Source organism: Sorex fumeus, unplaced genomic scaffold (genome assembly GCF_029834395.1).
Source record: "Sorex fumeus unplaced genomic scaffold, SorFum_2.1 ptg000008l, whole genome shotgun sequence".
In the NCBI taxonomy this organism is placed as follows: Eukaryota; Metazoa; Chordata; class Mammalia; order Eulipotyphla; family Soricidae; genus Sorex; species Sorex fumeus.
Window position 1 is genome coordinate 41,476,230 of NW_026606065.1, and position 21,271 is coordinate 41,497,500.

At 38.7% G+C, this 21,271-nt stretch overlaps 1 non-coding gene across 1 annotated transcript; it reads right to left on the reverse strand.

Moving 5' to 3' along the window:
* Positions 1–14,168: 14,168 nt before the first annotated feature.
* Positions 14,169–14,275, reverse strand: LOC130019426 (U6 spliceosomal RNA). The gene has a single exon (XR_008791756.1). It is a non-coding gene; the product is annotated as a U6 spliceosomal RNA (small nuclear RNA).
* Positions 14,276–21,271: the final 6,996 nt, after the last annotated feature.

The window sequence follows — 21,271 nt, forward strand, 5'->3', positions numbered from 1 at the left end:
TAGGTTTAGCACAATTTTCTGAAAAATCTATTTACTATTAAATTTTATCATGGTTGTTCTATTTTTTCTTTCATTAAATTTTATCATGGTGGTTCTATTTTTTCTTTCTGTGAAAAGGACAAAATATACTGTTAATCTGTGCTTTTTCTCCATTTTCCCCTGAAAAATCCATTATAAAATTATATTACAGCTATTAGATTTTAAAAACTTTCTGGAGGGCTTAGGCAGTGGAGGTAGTGATATAATAGTGAGCCTTTAAGCAGTATTTTGTATGAAAAGATTTTAAGCACATTATTACTATCAAGTAAGTATACAGCTGAACAGCTTTTAAACAATGTTTTTATATTTTAAAATTTTAGACTTTTAAAAAACTTTTATCGACTTGTCATATTCAATACATTGTTCCCTTTGCGGTTCTTCCATCTGCCAAATTAAACAATGCCTTCCTAACTTTGAAAAGGGGAGGGTGCTGAAGGAGACACATTCAACTGATTTATCTTTCTTTGTATTCCCAGAGTTTAACAATATTTAGTGACCATGAAATAATATTTATTGAATAATGAATCTGTTGTTAGAAGACTCTGGTCCATTCATCACTAGCTTTTCCGGGTGCTTAACTACCTCTGAATTTACCTAACTGATTTATGTTGGAGTCTGAATGCTTTAAATATCTGAAAGACAAGCTGGATTTCTGGCAAAATGACGAATGAGTGGAGACTCCGGAATTACCTCCTCCCTACGTTTTAACACAGTGACAGATTTATGGGAATACAGTTGGTGAGAAAAATACAGATTCTAAAGGAGGAAAATTTTCATTGGTCAGGGTTCATCAGAGAGGGAGAAAAGAGAAAAGCATAATCCTACACATGGTTCCCTTGGTAACACGATCTGATAATGGGAAAAGGTTGACATCCACGTGTGATCTTTCTGTGGAGATAGAGGACCTCGTGTCCTCTGGATCCATGGTACTGGCTGTGTGCATTAGTAGCTCATTGTACACAGCCAGGTAAGAGAGATTTTCCTCAAAGAGCAGTGGATCACAAGGAGAGATTTTTGATGGAGATTGTAGATGATGGCCAAAAGGACACCATGCTGCCCAAAAACAATCTAAGACCCTGTACTGAAAGGAAACTAACTCACACCTCAGCTGTGCATGCCTGAGGCTCTCAGACTCATGACTCCCTGGGAAGCTCTTGTTCATGGTGGTAACTGACATACTGATTCCATGATCCTCAGGCACAGGATTTAGAGTTGAGTCTAGCAGGCTTGGGAAGCATGGGGAACAGAGCTTGTTGGAGAAGAGGCAGCACCCACCTGTCCAAAAAGACTGATGTCCTAATGTGGATAGCTTTGCTGGAGCTCAGGCTAGGACAACTGACATCTTGGTCACAGTGGACACTTCCGATGTATCTGCCCAGTGTCATCTCTGCAGTGGGAGTGAATTCCAGAGTGTGGGTTTATGCATCTGAGAGGTGTTTCCTCACTGAAGATTTTACTTCCATCCACAATCTCTTGAGCTTTCTTAATTGCTTCTCCACTACTCCCCCACAATTATTATAGATTTTAAGCTTGTGTTTCCTGTACTTCTGTTTTTAAATGCCTAAAGGAGGAAAGGAAAGTATTGTTCAAATTCACATTCTTTCAGTTCCTTCTAGAGTACTGGTGGGGATGCTATTCTGATGTTAAATGTGGACATTCTTCCTCTCCAGCTGTACCTACTCAGCCCTCCTGCCTTCTGGATGGTTCGCAACAAGTTTGGTGATTGCTGCTCAAAGCCAAGGACGTTTTGGACATTGTGGGTGTTGCAAGTGTGTGAATGCTACTTGGAATTGACCTACCTTGATAGCCTGTGGTTGTCTGGAAAAGCCCCCCATCCCCTAACCCCATGCTATTTGGTGCCCTCTAAAGAGAAGCAGCACAGTGCTCTGAGGGGACTTGTCCCTTCTTACTTCTCACTGAGAAGGCTAATGCTCTATTAGAAAAAATACCCAAAAGGAGATAGAGAGATAGGTAGATAGAGTCAGACAGACAGACAGACGGACAGAGACAGAGACAGAGACAGAGAGACAGAGTAAAAGAGAATGTGCCTGCCACAAAGGCAGGTGGGGAATGGGGTGGGGTGGCAGTGGGATGGGAGGGATATTGGGAACATTGGTGGTAGAAAATGTGCACTGATGGATGGATGGGTTCTCAATAATTTTATGACTGAAAAGTAATCACGAAAGTTTATAAGTCTGTAACTGCACATCATGGTGATTCATTAAAATATAAAATAATATGTCCGACTGGTTCAGCACCTCTATGATTGTGCAAGGAACGCCGTGAGAGAGATAGCCACAAAAAGACGACTGTCTCTGAAAACTCTCGAGCTCCTTCACCAACATGGGTTGACACAAGCCTTAGGCAATCACAAGCGAACGTCCGAGCTTGCAAAGCAGTGCAGAGAAGCAATAAAGGAAGACCTCAAAGAGAAAAGAGCAGCAGTGCTGGCAGATGTGATAGAAGCTGGGAAAAGCATTTGCAATGCCCGCCTGTTCTTTGCCAACTACAACACCAAGATGACTGCCCTCCGACATCCTGATGGCTCTGTCACATCTTCCTGAAGGGCAATGGAGAAGATTATCCATGACTTCTACTTGGATCTATTTGATAGCCATATCCACCTGCCCACATACAAAATTCCGTAGGATGAATATGTTTCCAATGTTCTCCCTTCAGAAATCTGACATGGCATTTCATTGGTAAAGGAGTAAACAGCACCTGACCAGACTAGGTCAGACCTGAACACTTGAAGAACCTGCCATCAGTACTCATAAATACACTGGCTCGGCTCTTCTCACGCTACCTGTCTGAATGAAAGGTTCCATCCCAATGGAAAACCAGCAGGACTGTACTACTATACAAAAAGGGAAACATCCATGACATTGGCAACTATCGCCCAATCTGCCTATTGTCTGTTATCTACAAACTGTTCACTAAAGTTGGACTAAGGTTGAATCTAACAAAGACAATGTTTATGAGAAATGGTTTCGTTCCTGACATTCCATTCACTCTCAATGGGCCGAACATCTCTGAACGCAACAGTTATGTGTTGAGATCAAGAAGTCAACATGACAAATGACCTGGCACCTGAGTTGCACAGGAGGAAGAGAGCAGCTTGGAATACCTTCAAGAGCATCAAAGAAATATCTAACAGGACCATGAACCTCCGACTCTGGGCACATCTCTTCAATTCTGCTGTTCTTCCTGCATTAACATACGCCTCAGAGACCCGGGTCCTACGAAAACAGGATGAGAACGCCATTCAGGTCTCCCAAAGAGGAATCAAAAGAGCTATGCTTGGAGTATCACGCTTCACTCAAATGAGAGAAATAATCTCGAATTCCAACATTCTTCGATGGTCAAGAATCAGGGATGCTGTCTCGTTTGTCAAGGCATCGAAAATCAGATGGGCTGGACACAAAATGAGATTTAGAGACAACCGCTGGACTAGAGCCATTACTGACTGGATTCCATGGGACATCGAAAGATCACATGGCCGCCCACCTATGAGATGGTCAGACTTCTTTGTCAAGACCCTGAACAATCAGTTTGAGGCTGTTCGTGTTCCTAGAATGTGCAGATGCCATTGGGCTACATTAGCATGCATCAGGGATGAATGGATATGTTATTGGCTCCTGCTCGAGCAAATCGATGAGTAAGGGGATGTCAAGATATCAAGTAATAAAAAAAAATCAAAAAAGAAAAGAGAAAAAAATTAAAAAATAACAAAAACCAAAAAAAAACTTGAAAGCCCCTAGAACACCAGAGTGATTTTCACTTTAGCCATGGTAAACAGAGTTCTGGAAGGAAAGCCAACTCTTCCTGTGAGAGAGGCAGACCTCAGTCAGAAATCTCTCCAGTAGCGTTGCTCTGTGCGGGCAAAGTCTGGACAGTCTGCCTGGATGTTCTACACCAGGGACATAGGACATAGCTGCCCAGTGCTCTTCAGAGACCTCACACCAACCACTCACCTGAGCTGTGTGACTCCAGGCTGATGACTGCCTCAGCACAGCCCTATGTGGCATGTTGTGAAACCTCCCAGTGAGTTTCTCTGAGTGCTCAGTGTGGATTGTAGGGTTTTGACCTCATGCCATGAGTCTAAAGGGTTTGGGGCTGGATTTTGTTATGATTGTTATGGAGGTGGTAATATCTTGATTTGTCTTTGTTTTGGTTTGAACTTTTATTTGGGTCTTTCCTCTCTTAACCTTGTGTAGACCAGATGTTTGCAAGGGCAGATGATAACAAATCTTATTACATGCAGTTTCTTTCTACTTTCTTTGGGGGAAACTTGGATGAGAATCAGAACAAGAGATCCCAAAGAGGGAGCGGCCTATCCTGCTTCATCTTTTCCCTCTGCTTCAATTAATTTTGTTTCTCCTTTCAAGTATGGGGTTGTACTCCTGTGAGACCATTCTCCTTATTTCAGTACTAATAAACAAATAATTAGTCTGATCTCTGTTACAGGCTTTGCACTGAGAGAAATTCCCATTCTGTCCTTCCTCAAGCCTTTGCCAGGACTTTGCTCACTTTTGCTTCTCAATATTCCTAGTCAGAGACTCAAGTGCCAGACCCTGTCAATTTCATACCTGTGTTTGGAGCAAAAATTCAAATTTGTATGATACTCATGGCACTACACTCACGGATCACTCATGTCGGGCTCAGGAGTCATATTGGATGCTGGAATTGAACTCAGGTTAGCTGTTCACAAGGCAAATGCTCTACCCACTGTACTATTATTTTAGCTTCCAAAGATCCAGAAGTTACTGGAAACAGCCATGTTCAGTCACTCAAACGAACTGCCTGTGGTCACTAAGGAAAGTATTGAGGTTTGGCACCCATTTCACCTGAGAAACAACTTCCATTTATCCATTGTAGATCGCTATTGAGGCAGTAGCCTTGACCTCTTCCAAATCTAAAGTTGTCAGTGAAGAGATAAGTCACACAATAAGCAATGGCAATGCCATAACAGGCCAGGCAGCAGAAGTGAGAAAAATCAGATAGTCCTCAGGTTCAGTTACTGGAACTGAAACAATTTTGGTTTCCCAGAAATGAAACAATATGATACTAGCCAATCAAGACCCACCTGGAAAGTTCCTGGGCCCAGCAAGTGGGCTCAATCAATCACCAGGTGCCGTATCAGCAATGACTAGTGCCAGAAATTGTCTTCTGTTAACTGCAAAGAATAAGTAGCTTATGTAACCATATGCTTTATAATGCTCTCTGAAACTAAAGTCAGGGCCCTTGTCTTAGAGCCTCTGTGTCGGTGGGGTCTGGACCCTAGCTGGAGCTACCAATAAAATTTCTTGCTTTTGCATCATCACAGAGTGGTCTCTTACTTCTATCTTGAGCCTGGTTTAACAATAGATCACACTCCTCCTATTTGCCCCAGGCTGCCAGACCCCCATATTAGAACACAGGCAGACTTGAGTGATAATGGGTTATCTGACATGACTGGAAAAAACATGACTGTGAAGAACAGTCTCAAGGACTGGGTGGGTGCAAATAAGCCCTTTAGGGGCAAGTCTTGGAATCCTATGCATGTATGGCTGGATTTGTGGTGAACTATAATGATAAGCTCTCCATGGTACAAAGTGCCATCATCTCATCTGTATCAGCCTGGAGTCCAGTTATCTGAACAGGTATACAGGAATTACAACATAAGGTGACATACTCTGTAATATCTGCAATAAATCATGGGGGATTATATTCTTACATGTATAAACTTGATATAAGACCTGCACAATTGGTTAAGGAAAGAGATGTTTAACTCAGCAAAATCACAGATACATAATAGTAAATAAAGTGAATGAGAGAAATATACCATGATGGTGGAACAAATAAAAGCCCTGAAAAAAGATAAAATGATACAGAACTAGGTGACTTATCTGAAGTGTAAAGAATAAACTTTGTAACAATACTACCTAAACTAAGACAAACACCTAAGAAACACAATAAAAACTATAGAAAATTTGGAGAATATATGAAAAGTTTAAGTGGAGATAACAGAGTTAAATATAAATAGTTAAACTAAAGATATCACAATACACAGGTTTAACATTCACGATCACGATCACGACCATCCTGTTGTTCGTCGATTGCCTCGAGCAGGCCCCAGTAACGGCTCCTTCATCTTAGCCCTGAGATTTTTTAAAAACTACCATATTGAAAGCTCTTCAGGGTTAGGAGAATGAGACCCATCATTGTTACTGGTATTTGGCATACTGGGTACACCATGGGGAGTTCGTCAGACTCTGCCATGTGGGAAGGTTACATTTGGTAGCCTGCCATTTTGTCCAAAGTAAGAATGAGATAATAAGGTGTTGCACAGCCGCAAATGTGGCCACTTGCTTCCGGGAGCTGAGTATTATAGTCTCTGGGTCTTTGGCTGTTGATGGGATTACACGGTGCCAGGGGGGCAGTTGGTGGGTGTGACCCCTGCCTACTGGAATTTTGAGGATTCTCAGCCCTGATCCGAGCAGGCTTGGAGATCTTAGCCCCGGGACCCGCATGCCTTTGTTCCTCTGCCAGTACCTTCATGCATGTGGAGAGTGGTCTCAGCATGGTGGTGGCTGGTTCTGGACATCTTCGGCTGCTGGATCCCTGGTCGGGGCGGGGAGGGAAACTCAACCCACTCCCCTGCAAGGGGCCCTGGCGAGGACCGCCAGGTGCGGGGGCAGGAGACTCTGGTTTAACACTAAAGAAAATGAATTAAGGAGTCAAAAGGAGATGGAGGGAAAGAGGGAGAGAGGGAGAGAGGGAGAAAGAGAAAGAGAGAGAGAGAGAGAGAGAGAGAGAGAGAGAGAGAGAGAAGAGAGAGTGGGAGAAAGCACCTGTCACAGAACCAGGTTCTGAGGTGAGTGGCAGTGAGGGGAGGGAAACTGACACTGGTGGTAGGAAATGTATACTGGTGGAGGGATGAGTGTTGAAACACTGTATGACTGAAACCTAATCATGAACAGCTTTGTTAAGGTTTATCTCACAGTGATTCAATTAAAATATCTTTTTTTAAAAAGAATTAAGAAGTTAGACTTGCCAGCGGAAAATAGTTAAAGGTTTAATAAAGAAACAAATTGAAAAATATTAAAATAGTACATGAGTTTTATTAGATAATAGCAAGATGAATAAGATCTGCCTCGTGGAGGTGTTAGGGGGAGAGGAGAATAGATAGGAATTCTATTTGAATATTTAAAAGCCGAATAGTTTCTCAAAATTGGGGAAAGTACTATTTATTGCAATAAAAACTATTTAAATTCCAAACAAACCAAAATACAGACATTTTTAGTTTATTAAATTTAATTGAAGTGTTAAAACATCAATAACAAATATATAGTTAAAGATGAATTATAACTGAAGGAATTTCTATAAGATTATCATGGACTTTGCTATAAATCTTGCAGATTAGTCATATTCAAAGCAATGAAAACATATTTTCAACCAAAATACACTAACCTATCATATTAACATTTATAATCAAAGACGTGACATATATTAGTAAAATTAAGCAATTCATCACTACCGATTAGACCTTGAATGAAATATTAAAATGACTTTTATAAAATGAAAAACAAATCCTGCCTAGTAGCCATGAGACACCAACATCAATGTGGCTGAAGGAGAATAGTAATATTCCATGCACTAAAAAGCATCAAAGCTAAATATAACCAGTTTGCAATAAACATAAAATTTTAAATATAAACTTCAGGATAACCTTAAGAGTAAATCTATAAAACAAAAATATTAGGAATTGTAAAGACTATAAGAACTTAAACATAATACAAAAGCAGATGTAAAGTGTAAGAAAAGAAAATCTGAAGAAAAATAGACAAATGAAACCAAAAGAGAACCTTCTTTTATAACTTCATAATTATGTTATATGTCGATAACATTTCACCTATTCAAAGACAAAGTTGACAAATGGGAATATTTTTTTAACTGGTAGAACAAATGCTTTGAATGTATAAGAGTTTCATCCGAGCTTGATATGTCTCTTATTTTAAAAAGGAGAGAAAGAAAGTGTCTGAAAGAATAAAAACAGAAAATCCAATGTTTTTCTCTTGATGTGATATAATTGCAATTATTTTTGTCCTATTCCTATTCATCCCACTTCCTGTTGTCAAATATATTTCCCTAAGATTTATCAGTTTGAAGTAAAATATTAATGGTGAAACTATCAAATGTAGAAGCCTCATTGGTTTTTTTTTTATTTCATATTTATTTGGATCTCTGACCACTGTTTTTAATCAATGATTCAAATTCTCTGAACTTAACTTTTATTATTTCTTTGAAACAATAGAGATTTTTCCATCTAAATTATTACAGCATTCATAATTATGTAGTGTAAATATAATATGAAATGTCATTAATTCAGAGGAGAAAACAAGTCTTATCCTTGTATTACTCTTATGTAACATATTAATGCATACAGTGTGATAGCACAGTGGGTAGGGTGTTTGCCTTGTATGTGGCCGAAGTTGATTTCTCTACCTCTCTCGGAGAGCGTGGCAAGCTACAAGAGTATCTCACCTGCATGGCAAAGCCTGGCAAACTACTGTGACATATTAGATATGCCAAACACAGTAACAACAAAGTTTCACACTGGAGACATTACTGGGCCCGGTTGAACAAATAGATGAACAATGGGAGGACAGTGTTACAATACTACAGTGCTACGAATGCATTGAGTATATATTTACATTTGTAGATTTATACACGAAAGCTAATTTATACCGTTATGGTAAAGTGACTCATGTTTTTAATCATTCGTCTGATTCTAACACTGGGTGCATCCTTCTTAAATAACAGATCATTTGAAACAGCTTTTCCTCTTTCTTGATTTACCCCATAAAATTTTACCAAAAAGAGTAACAATACAGAGGTCTTACATTGGTGGCACTTAGTGATATATATGTTGATGAAGTTTACATAATATTTTAATAGTTCTATCTAAAAAGTCTTTAAATCAGGGTTTAAATTCAGATTTCTCACAACTTATTTGATCTGCTTGTATATGCTCTACTTTGGTCGTTAAATATCTACACCAAAGTGTTTAGAGTAACCCATCACACTCTTGTCTTTTATTTTTTCTGATGCAATTTAATTTTTAATTTTTATTTTTTATTTTTACTGAATCACCCCACTCAGGTGTGAGGTAATTCTGTAAAAAAAAAAAAAGACCCACCCTACCGGTACCAGATAAATACCTTACCAGCAGACCTCCACTACCTCTACTACCCAGCTGCCGCCATGCTCCAGGCGCTTTCTGGACACAACACAAGACACTTAAGTTCCATCATCCAGGATTGTCGTACCATATGTGAAAGGGTTCAAATATGGTTTGAACCATGGGAACAACTGCAAGAGCGATTAGAGGCCACCCTAAAAGCCTCTATTCCTCTCGGAGAGCCTGGCAAGCTACCAAGAATATCCTGCCCGCAGTGCTGGGCCTGGCAATCTATCTGTGGCATATTCAATATGCCAAAACCAGTAAATAAAGGGTCTCATTCCCCTAACCCTGAAAGAGCCACCAATACGGCAGCATTGGGAAAGATGAGGAAGGAGAGGCTGATAAAAATCTCAAAGCCATACTAGGCTGCCAAAATGAAGAAGGACAAAAATGATTATCTGTACTTTTAATGCACATATGATGGCATCAGATGCATCCATCGAGGAACTGATGATACAAGCATGAAAGATCAAGCACAACATCATTGATCTGACTAAGACGAGAAGGCATCAATCACATTACGCTGTTTTCGACACTGGAGAAGAACTGTTCCTTGAAATATGCAACATAAGAGGTGTTGGTAGTGTCGATGTGCTTGTCAACAGGAATTTGGCCATAAGCATTGATTCATTGGAATGCCTATCAACCAAAATCAGATAATTAAACTTGAATAGATGTGGCTCACTGTCGACAGTTTCTATCGTCATTGTCAACACACCAACATCTAATTATGATGAAGAAGAAATTGAGAATTTCTACATGGAGCTGGAGAATTTTTAGACAGAAGACCACACCTTCTGTAAGATCATTGTCAGTGATTTTAATGTCAAGATAGGACAGAGAAGATCAACCAAAGAACTCCACATTGGGACCCATGGCCAAGAGTGGAATAAACAGTGTGAGAGACTGTCTGAGTTCATCATGTCGACCAAGATCATCCATGGTGACTCACAATTCGAGAAGGCTGAATCAAAATGTTGGACATGGGCGTTGCCCAGTGGATGGTTCCACAATGAAATTGACCACATCATATTCAATCCATGGTTTTGCCTGAACGATGTCGCTGTTGTCCCAAAATTCCAAAAGAACAACCATCTTCTTCACGCAAAATTCTACTTCACGAAGTGGGAAGAAAGAGCTGCAAAGTTTAAGAAGAGAACTCCCAGAAAAACCACCAACTGGGAGCTCTTTGGCACTATTGCAGCAACATGTGAGGATGCCATGGTTGACAACATTGACGAGAAATATGATTGACTGGTTCAGCACCTCCATGACTGTGCAAGGAATGCCGAGAGAGAGTTAGCCACAAAAAGATGCCTGTCTTCGAAAACTTTCGAGCTCATTCACCAACATGGCTTGGCACAAGCCTCAGGCAAATGAAAGCAAACATCCAAGTTTGCAAAGCAGTTCAGAGAAGCAAGAAAGTAAGACCTCAAAGAGAGAAGAGCAACAATGCTGGCAAATGTGGCAGAAGCCGGGAAAAGCATTCTCAATGCCCGCCTGTCATTTGCCAACTATAAGATCAAGATGACTGCCCTCCAACGTCCTGATGGATATATCAAATCTTCCAGAAGGGCAGTGGAGAAGATTATCCATGTGAGCAAGCCAGTTTCCACAAAGGATTCAGCAGGATCGACCATATCCATATGATAACCAAGCTCATTGAGGCTTCTCGGGAGTTCAGGATTTCGCTCTGTCTAATGCTCATTGATTTAAAGAAGACCTTTGATTCTGTTGAGACTGAAGTGGTCATCGAAGCTCTAGCCAAACAGGGTGTTCAAGCTCAATACATTATGATCCACCGTGAGCTGTTTATGGATTCACTACCAGGATCTCACTACTTTACAAGAAGTTATCATCCATGACAAGAGAGGGGTTTGGCAGGGTGATGCCATTTCACCAAAACTCTTCAGTGCCACATTTAAGAAGGTTGTGTGATGACTGGAATGGGAAGGAATATGAGTGAAGTTAGACGGTTGGCAACTACACCACTTCTGCTTTGCTGATGGCATCATTCTAATAACAACAAACTAGCCAAGCGGCACAAATGCTGTCCGACTTTGACCATGAGTGTGGAAAGGTCAGACTACAGATGAGTCTCAAAAAGACAATATTTATGAGAAGCAGTCTTGTTCCTGATGTTCCATTCGCTCTCAATGGGACAAATATCTCCAAATGCAAAAGTTATGTGTATCTAGGTCTATGGGCTGGAGCGATAGCACAGCGGGTAGGGCGTTCGCCTTACAAGCAGCCAACATGGCCGACCCGAGTTCGATTCCTCCGCCCCTCTCGGAGAGCCCGGCAAGCTACCGAGAGTATTCGATATGCCAGACACAGTAACAACAAAGTCTCCAATGGAGACGTTACTGGGCCCGCTCGAGCAAATCGACGATCAACGGGAGGGCCTTTACCTTTACCTTTACCTATCTAGGTCTAGAAGTTAACATGACAAAAGACTTGGCACCTGAGTTGCGCAGGAGGAAGAAAGTGGCTTGGAGCACCTTCAAGAGCGTCAAAGAAATAGCTAAGAGGATGAAGAACCTCCAGCTCTGGGTACATCTCTTCGATCCCACTGTTCTTCTACATTAACATGTGCTTCAGAGACCTGGGCCTTATGAAAACAGGATGAGAACGCTATTCAGGCCTCCCAAAGAGAAATCGAAAGAGCTATGCTTGGAGTTTCACGCTTCACTCAAGTGAGAGAAAGAATCCAGAGTTCCAACTTCTGTCAATGATCAAGAGTCAGGGTCGCTTTCTCATTTGCCAAGGCATCGAGAATCAGATGGACTGGACACGTAAAGAGATTTGGAGACGACCACTGGACTAGAGCCATTACTTACTGGAATCCACTGGATGTCAAAAGATAGAGTGCCCGCCCACTACGAGATGGTCCGACTTTTTCATCAAGACCCTAAACAATTGTTTTGAGGCTCTTCATGTTCCTAGAACGAGCAGATGCCATTGGGCTACACTAACACGTGACAAGGACGAATGGAGACGTTACTGGTGCCTGCTTCAGCAAATCGGTGATTAACAGGATTTCAAGTGATCAAGGGGCTGAATCACCATGAGATACACAGTCTTAAAGCTGTTCATTATTGGGGTTAAGTCATACAATATTCTTACACGCATCTTGCCACCAATTTACATTTCCCACCACCAATTTTTCCTGTATCCATCCTGCCATGCCCCACCTCCCTCTTCTCTCTCTCTCTCTTTGCCTCTCTGTCTCTCTATCAAGAGAGATACCTTGGTGCTTATGGTTTGCAATACTGATACTAAAAGGTCATCATATTTGGTCCTTCACCTACTTTCAGCACACAGCTCCCATCCAAAGTGATAGAGTGAACCCTCCCACCATCATTGTCATAGTAGTTCCTTCTCTTTCCCAACTACCCTCTCCTTTAGCACTTGAGGCAGACTTCCTTTCATGCACCAATCCTCCTAGCCATTTTCTCTACTGTCCTGGGGTATTAGTCTCATATATGTAAGTCTCATATAAATTTTTTAAAACTTAGCCTTTATTAAACACTATGTTTTACAGAATGATTCGCAATACAGTTGCTTTAGGTATTCAATGTTTCTACACCAATAGTATGGCTAGTATAACCTGCCCTCTTCTAATGACCCTGTTTTCTTTCTCTGCCCAATTCACTTCCTCATCTTCATTCCCATTTCTTCCTCTGTCATTTTCTCACAGTTTAGCAATGGGTTAAAAAGAGGTATTTTTAAATATTTATCACTTAAGCAGGCGCACATGGCCAGCTTATTTCTTCCTCTATTATTTTCCCTTATGTTGTTTACTGTTGTGTGTTTCTTGAACTGATGCTGAAAATGTAATGAATTAAACACCTGGTCACTGAGTCACCGGGTCATTTACAGAAGATAAAAATGGCCTTATCATCAATTTTAATTTATATTTGACATGCTACTGTACATTCTTTTAGTTTCTATAACTGTAAATTTTATGTATTAATTAATAAGGTAAAGGTAAAGGTAAAGGCCCTCCCGTTGTTCGTTGATTTGCTCCAGCGGGCCCAGTAACGTCTCCATTGGAGACTTTGTTGTTACTGTGTTTGGCATATAAAATACGTCACGGGGAGCTTGCCAGGCTCTGCCGTGCGGGCGAGATACTCTCGGTAGCTTGCCGGGCTCTCCGAGAGGGGCGGAGGAATCGAACTCGGGTCGGTCATGTTGGCTGCGTGCGAGGCAAATGCCCTACCACTGTGCTATCGCTCCAGCCCCAATTTGTCAATAATTTTGAAAAAGATTATTGTTGACTATCCAGAAGCTATTCTGTAAATAATGTTCTTTGAGTGCTCGTGTGCTTCAGAAATTTCTCTCAGGTATAATCTTTGTTCTTAACAATTTCTATTTTCCAATAATGATTTGCTGGTCATATTTAAAATGAAAAAACAAAAAGCAGAAAAGCTACCACAAAAAATGTTAATTATTAGTAAGTAGTACTTGCTAAATATGTACTAAAATAATATGGAATAAAATTTTCATGCTTATGCAATACTCCATTTCTATTTTTGTAGAAATTGTAAACAAATTATTTTGAGCTTCTTAAGAGAATACTAGAATATATTTCTTATTTATTTATTTATTTATTTTTATTGAATCACCATGATAACAGTCACAATGCTTTTCAGTTCAAGTCTTGGTTGGTCATACAATGATCAAACACCCATCCCTTCACCAGTGCACATTTTCCACCACCAAGAACCCCGATATAACCCCCTCCCACCCACCCCCTACTGTGTGACAGATTTTCACTTTACTCTCTCTCTCTCTCTCTCTCTGTTCATCACATTCAATATTACAACAAAAGACTGCTGTTTAGAATTTTCCCCAACATTCAGACCCACCAAAAAGACATAATTAGAAAATTTGTTTTCTAAAAAATATGGAAAGCTTCACAAATTTGCATGTCATCCTTGCGCAGGGGCCATGCTAATCTTCTCTGTATCATTCCAATTTTAGTATATGTGCTGCCGAAGTGAGCACTACAATATATTTCTAATGCACATCTCTTATTTATATTTAGAGTGAGTAAAAAATCATTATGCACTTTTTAAATTCATCATATTCCAGGAAAGATCATTAAGATACATTATCCAAATAAGAATGAGAGCTGAAGTTGATTTCCATAATCTAAATGTCCTAGTATTTTTTATTTTATTTGAGAAAAATGCTTCTAAGTAACACTTGCATTGCAACATTCTAGTAGAATGAAACTACTTACTGAGTAAACAATAAGCTCTTTAAATTCTATAGCGAGAGTTAGTCTGAAAAGAAAATCACAGTGAAATTGTGACATAATAGATAAATTGTCCCAAGCCACAGAAATGTTTATGAGTAGTTATAAGCCAATAAGAAACAGAAGTTTTAAAAAGGAAGAAAAACAAAAGCAATAGTTAAGTTGATAATTCAGTTTCTTTATTCTGTTGCAACGACACCACATATGAATTCAAGCTTTTGTAGTTATAATGTGATAATATCATATTTTATGAATATAATAAGATAACAGAATGCATCTTCCTCAAACTCAATAACTGTTATTTGTCTGCTTGTTTACATTTACATATCTTTATAGAGATATGAGTATATTTACATATTTTTCTTCTAAAATATAATAAACATAATAGACATTGTATATTTTCACTGAAACTTTGCTCTTATACATTTGTTCATAACTTATGTCCTGGAATTTTACTCTTATTCTTTCAGACTAGCTATTATTTCACATTATTACAGTTGCAAAGTTATTCTCTCTTAAAATTTTATGCCAAACTTATTAATAATTAATTACTTATTCATTTATTCACAATAATTACATTTGCCTTGCATGCAGCCAACATGGCCGACCCGAGTTCGATTCCTCCGCCCCTCTCGGAGAGCCTGGCAAGCTACCGAGAGTATTCGATATGCCAGACACAGTAACAACAAAGTCTCCAATGGAGAAGTTACTGGGCCCGCTCGAGCAAATCGACGATCAACGGGAGGGCCTTTACCTTTTACCTTTACTACAATAGACCAATACTGTAGTGAAATTGCTAAGATACATACTATAATATTATTTTTAATTCTTACTTTTATTGTCAGAAGTTTGGAATGACTACATACTCGCTTCCAATCCTGCCAATATAGATAATGTCATTACTTTTTTTAGCATGTACTTAATTAGATTAGTCAATCATACTTTAAATGTCTTTCAGCAGCTTTTTCACATTCTCATATTAAGTCTACATGATGATAAATCAGAGAAATTAGCTATGTTCTTAGGTTACTTTTTTATGAGTAAATCCTTCGGATCCTATTTTTAAAAGATTTTAATTGAAAAACATAAATTCTATCTTTGAAAGCAGGTAGGACTCCAAAAGTTTTAAAACTGATTTCAGGTGACCTAACCAAGATTAATAGAGTTGGGAAATACCTTTAAAAAGAGATATAAGTAGAGGGATGACGCTATTTTTGTTTGTGGATTTTAGAGGGTTCTTTTTTTTATTGATGAAACATCATGAAGTACAGTTATAGACTTACAAATTTTTGTGCTTGGGTTTCAGTTATACAATGATCAAGTACCCAACCCTCCACCAGTGCCCATTCTCCACCACCACGGGTCCCAGCAACCCTCCCAGATGTTTTATGTGATCATTAAATCTGCTATTTATGTTCTTTTTTTTAAAAGTAGACTTTATTTATTTATTTATTTTGTTTTTTGGGTCATACCTAGTGATGCTCAGGGCTTACTTCTGGCTCATAAACTCAGGAGTTACTCCTGGCGGTGCTCATGGGACCATATGGGATGCTGGGAATTGAACCTGGGTTGGCCTCGTGCAAGGCAAACACCCTATAGGCTGTGCTATTGCTCCAGCCCCTATTTATGCTCTTATCATCAATTAAAACCTAATATTTGACACATAAGCTTTTGACCTTTGATTGTAATAAAAATTCTGATGATTCCCTTTTATTACTGTCTTGTAAACATCTGTTTGAAGTATCTATAGGACTTGAGAAATAGGAGATTTTATCATCGTACCTATTACATCTCTAGAATTCTCAAATTAATTTCCTGGAAATGGAAATATAGTACAGCAGCTGACATGCTTGCCTTGAAAGCAGCACAGATCGGTTCAATCCCCAGAACCCCATAGTCTGCTAGGAATGATACCTGATTGCTGAGTTAAGAGTAAACCCTGAGCGTCACCAGGTGTGTCCCTAAAAGCAAGCAAAAAAAATTCTAATAAAACCTAAATATATTTACTTATATACATAGTGATATATCCGGAATTCTGACCTACATCAATGATCAAGAATCAGGGACAAATTCTTGTTTGCCAAGGCGTCAAAAAGCAGATGGGCCAGACACAGAATGCGATTTGGAGACAACCGCTGGACTAGAGCTGTTACTAACTAGATTCCATGGGATTTCAAAAGAACGCCTGGCTGCCCACCTACAAGATGGTCAGACTTCATCAAGACCCTACATGAATGGTTTGAGGCGTTTTGTGTTCCTGGAGCGAGCAGACACCACTGGGCTAGCATGCTAGCACGTAACCGAGATAAATGGAGACATTACTGGTGCTGCTTGAACAAGTCAATGAGCAATGGGATGACAAGTGACATATGTGTAGTTAGAAAAACTTCGGAACACTAAATAGCAATATTCTGTTATTTTAGAGCTGTATTTCATTATGAATAAAAGAAGATGCAAAGATAAATAAACAATAATAATAAAAAGTCATTCATTGATTTTTTTCTATCTTTTACATAGGTACCATGATTTACAATATAATTAAGAGCATAATTTCAGGTACACAATATTACAACACCACACTCATCAGTAGAGTGCCACCATCTGTCCACAAATATTCCAGGTCCGCCCCATTTCCCACACACACCTACTTGTCAAACTCAGGAACCCACATCCACTGTTGGAGAGAATGTCCTGGGGTTGAACGTCCAAGGAAACGCTATGGAGACTTTTCAGTGAAAAGAAACTGATCTTTTATATGACCTCATGGTTTCACATCTTGTTAGCTACTCCAAGAACCTGAAAACTTTTTTCCCAAAAGTTATTTGCACTCCTATGTTCACTTTTGAACTCATTTCTGTAGCCAAGATCTGGGAACAACCCAAGTTTCCAAGAAGATGTGAGTGGATAAAAAACCTGATATACACATGTGTATACGTAGATATTTATACCTATATATACATATAGATACACACAATGAAATAATATTAAGCTACAAGAGAAAGTGAAGTTCTGAAATTTTCTGCTATATTGATAGAACTAGAGTAAATTATGCTGTTTAAATTCAGCCAGAGGGAGAAAGAAAAATACAGAATGATAACTCTTGTGTGTGAATTATAAAGAAATTTTGTAAGGGAATTAAAAATAGCAAATGGCGACAGGTCCTGGGATTAGGCCCACAGAATTGAGTAAAAATACTATTTAACAGTGGGTAGGGCGTTGGCCTTACATGTGGCCGACCTGGCCAACCCCAGTTCAATTCCTCCTCCCCTCTCGGAGAGCCCGGCAAGCTACCAAGAGTATCTCGCCTGCATTGCAAAGCCTGGCAAGCTACCTGTGACATATTCAATATGCCAAACACAGTAACAACAAAGTCTCACAATGGAGATGTTACTGGGCTCGCTCGAGCAAGTCGATAAACAACGGAAGGACAGTGCTACAGAGTTACTATTTAACAAACTTATTTTAAAGTAATTCTAGACATTTTTGACTTCTTAATAATACAAAAAATTCAGTTATATCAAGCACATGAAACCAGTTATATTAATTATCCAGGTTTTACAATTTAAGGAATTTTAATTGGACTGCAGACTCATATATTTCTTTCTTGGACATGCACACCAATATCAGTATTTTGACATAACAGAAGATACACAATTTTTCCAGCATTGCCTATTTTTGAGTATGTATGGCCTCAAATTTTCTAAAATAATGCACCATAGGCAGGAATTTTATTGCTTGCTTTATTTAGATGTATATCCTATTATTTTTCAAATTAGCTATTTTAATGTCTATGGTTATCACAAGATACTAATTTTATTTTAATCTTTAATACAATAACAACTCTCAAATAGTATTTTTCTTGTTATTCCCCTTCCTTCCTTCCTTCCTTCCTTCCTTCCTTCCTTCCTTCCTTCCCTCCTTCCTCCCTCCCTCCTTCCTCCCTCCCTCCCTCCTCCCTCCCTCCCTCCCTCCCTCCCTCCCTCCCTCCCTCCCTCCCTCCCTCTTTCTTTCTTTCTTTCTTTCTTTCTTTCTTTCTTTCTTTCTTTCTCTTTCATTCTTTCTCTCCTTCCTTCCTCCCTCCCTCTCTTCCTTCCTTCCTCCCTCCCTCCCTTCCTTCCTTCCTTCGTTCATTCGTTCGTTCCTTCCTTCCTTCCTTTCTCTCTTTCTCTCTCCCTTTCTCTTTCTTTCTTTCTTTCTTTCTTTCTTTCTTTCTTTCTTTCTTTCTTTCTCTCTCTCTTTCTTTCTTTCTTTCTCTCCCTTCCTTCCTTCCTTCCTTCCTTCCTTCCTTCCTTCCTTCCTTCCTCCCTCCCTCCCTCCCTCCCTCCCTTCCTTCCTTCCTTCTTTCTTCCTTCCTTTACCTTCTTTCTCTTCCCCTTCCCTCACCTCCCCTCCTCTCTCCTCCTCTCCTCTCCTTTTCTTTCCTTTTTTATTTGTGGGTTATAATAAGCAGTACTCAGGAAAGACTCCTGGCAGGCTCAGGAGACCACATGGTATATCTATGATTGAACATGGGTCTACAAAGTGCAAGGTAAGTGCCCTACCTGTTAAACAATCTCTGTGCATATTCCCCACCCCACAATTCTTAAGTCTTTTTGACACTCAAAAGTTACTTAATACACATCTTTAACATTCACTGAATCTCTTCTGTATTGCCTTCCTCTTGAGAAGTATAAAATGTTCAATCATTTTAAAGTAGTATCAGGATAGTAATCAGTGGCATAGTGACTATGATCATTGACCTATTGCAACTGATTCTCTACTTCTTTGTCTTTCTTAGAAATTATGCTCACACAGATCAGTGATAACAGGACTTTTAAAATTCTTTTTTGTATTTAGACCAGAAACACAATTCTGCACACAATAGTAAAATTATTCTTGGCCAATGTTGTATCTATTAAAATAATGTTTCTAGACATATTATTGTTTCTAGATGTTATTTAATAGATATAAAACTAAAATTCCTTTTAGACATACTTACCTTTTTTACAGAAACATAATTTATCTTTATAATGTAGAGCTAATGATGTCCAAAATACAAAAGATCAAGCTAAAAATACAAAAATGACAGGAATTCTTTACTTGAAAACAACTTTAATATCATCAGTGATGACCACTGTGATCCAAATTGAGATTTATTCTGTGTCTGTATGTATTTTAACCTGTGACCTTTTAAATCCAAAGCTAATTTTTAGAAAATCTTTAAAAGGAATGTCATTGGATATATGGATAGCAAGAGTTAAATTGAGAAAAAGTGCATGCATTTTTATGATATGCACATAAACCTCTAAATCTTAAGATGCTACTTAGATTAATATTTTGAATTTTTTATGCTTTTATGAGTACTAGTCTGTGGCATTGTACATATTTTGAATGTGCTTGACCCACTTTCAATGCCTGACTCCATAACCCCTGAGCATCACTGGATAGAAACCTGGAGATTTCTGTGTACCACCAGGTTTGTTGAGCTGTTGACCCATAGCACTAAACTAAAATAGAGCTGAAATAAAGGGTAAACGTATCCAGGATCAGAATTCCCTTATGTTACATATGGCTTCCAAGTTTTATTTAAGACAAATCAATGTCAGTACAGTAACAGATGAAAAGAAGCTGTCTGGTAACTAAAAGATAATGTCTTTAAGTTCAAATGAGGGTTTTTCAGCCATTATAGACTTTGAATCTGTATAGCGGATACTTTAGGAAAGAGGCATGAGAGTGACAATTTCTAAGTAGCTTTCTTTGATTCATATTGGTAATGATTAATGAGCGAAGAGATTATTGAGCTATACGCTTTTCTGATTTTTTAGCATGCATTTGCATTTTAATATGACTTTAATGAACATACATATTTCAAAGTAAAACCTTCAGGTCAAATATTTGCCGAAAACTATTGGTTTTCCAAATCTGAAATGAAAACTTAGTCTAAGGTGTCTGAAGAAATTTAAGCAAGTGGTTTTTCTAAATATGTCTGTTTCTTATCTATGATTTGTGATTTATAATCTCTGATTTGCAAATAAAGAACAAAAATTATTTGAGAATGTTTTGTATAATCTTCTACATTTAAAATAACTTACAGCTTCTTATTACCATAGACTAATTTTAACATTATTTCTAACAAGAAGTACTGCTTAGAGTGGAAACAATTTAAGACATTAATTAATCAATGCTCCCTAGGTTAGTACTTTAAGTGTGACATTTATGAGCCTTTGCTACCATGTCCTCTATTGTTCCTAAATGGAGGTATTGTTAAGAGTTCTACATAGAATTTCTGGGAAGTTGTTTTATTTTAAAAAAGACCTGCAATGGAGAGAAGAGGTTAACCATTCTCTGAGTTGAAGGTGAATCTCCAACTCATTTTTCTATTTCCTTTAAGTTTGTCTTTGGGCACAGGCCCCTCTGCAATTAATGTTTCAGTAACTGTCAAACTGATGTGATACTACTGGCATAGGAAGAGGAAAATGCTAAAATTGGCTGGGAGCCTAAGTAAAAGGAATCTTCAACCCAGCTTAAGCTGGCACACAAGGGATCACAATACTTTTCAAAGACAACCTTCAAAGACTATTGTTTTAATTTTCTTAATATCAGCACCTATTTTTGAAGTCTTGAACTACTGGAGTAGTTTTCTTAAAATTTTTCTTTTTATGACCACAAATGTGTTAATTCATTCTGGATTTATAATAATATACAAATGATGTGTTTTTGATAGGCATTATTCTAGTTTTTAAATAGGAGTCTGATACATGACA